At 39.5% G+C, this 1,098-nt stretch overlaps 1 non-coding gene across 1 annotated transcript; it reads right to left on the reverse strand.

Moving 5' to 3' along the window:
• Positions 1-445: 445 nt before the first annotated feature.
• On the reverse strand, positions 446-552 carry LOC127899624 (small nucleolar RNA R71). The gene has a single exon (XR_008051501.1). It is a non-coding gene; the product is annotated as a small nucleolar RNA R71 (small nucleolar RNA).
• Positions 553-1,098: the final 546 nt, after the last annotated feature.

Raw genomic sequence — 1,098 nt, forward strand, 5'->3', positions numbered from 1 at the left:
ACATGAAGGTCTGAATGGACAATTTGTTCAAAGGCAACCAGGGAACAACAACATTATTCACATGACGAACGATAGAGATAGAGCCATTCGAGACTACGCAGTGTTGACTCCTCAAGCCATACATCCGGGAATAGTTAGACCCAACGTTCAAGCTAAAAATTTTGAGCTCAAACCAGTGATGTTTCAGATGCTACAAACAGTGGGGTAATTTAATGGACTGCCATCAGAAGATCTTCATCTATATCTTAAGCTATTTTTGGAAGTGAGTGATGCTTTCAAGATTGCTGGAGCATCGCATGAAGCATTGAGACTCAGGCTTTTCTCGTTTTCTTTGAGAGATCGAGCAAGAGCATGGTTGAATTCTCTACCACCAAATTCTATCACTGCATGGAATGACTTGGCTGATAAATTTTTGATGAAATACTTCCCGCTAACCAAGAATGCAAAATTGAGGAATGAGATTACATCTTTCCATCAACTTGAAGATGAGAACTTGTATGATGCATGGGAAAGATTTAAGGAGTTACTCAGAAGATGTCTTCATCATGGTATTCCTTACTGCATACAGTTGGAAACTTTCTATAATGGTCTCAACCAAAGCACTAGATTGATGGTGGACGCTTCAGCAAATGGGGAATTGTTATCTAAGTCTTACAATGAGGCTTATGAAATTTTGGAGAGGATAGCCAACAATAACTATCAGTGGCCATCAACTAGACAAGCTGCAGCAAGAGGAACAGTAGGAGTTCATAACGTAGATGCCTTGACAACATTGTCAGCCCGAGTAACTTCATTAACAAGGACGGTAAATGCTATGACTATTGCTCCAGCAACTGTTAACCAAATTTCTGATGTGTCTTGCGTTTATTGTGGAGAAGGGCACTTATTCGACAATTGTCCTGGGAATCCAATTTCAGTCAATTATGTGGGTAACTTTAATAAACAGAACCAGGACAATCCATATTCAAACACTTACAACCTTAGATGGAGACAACACCCAAACTTTTCATGGAGTAATCAAAATCAGCCTGCTGTAACATTCAGTGGACAGAACGTACCTTCTCAACCACCTAGATTTTATCTACAAAATCAAGAGAA

Source organism: Citrus sinensis, chromosome 8 (assembly GCF_022201045.2).
Source record: "Citrus sinensis cultivar Valencia sweet orange chromosome 8, DVS_A1.0, whole genome shotgun sequence".
NCBI classification, from domain to species: Eukaryota; Viridiplantae; Streptophyta; class Magnoliopsida; order Sapindales; family Rutaceae; genus Citrus; species Citrus sinensis.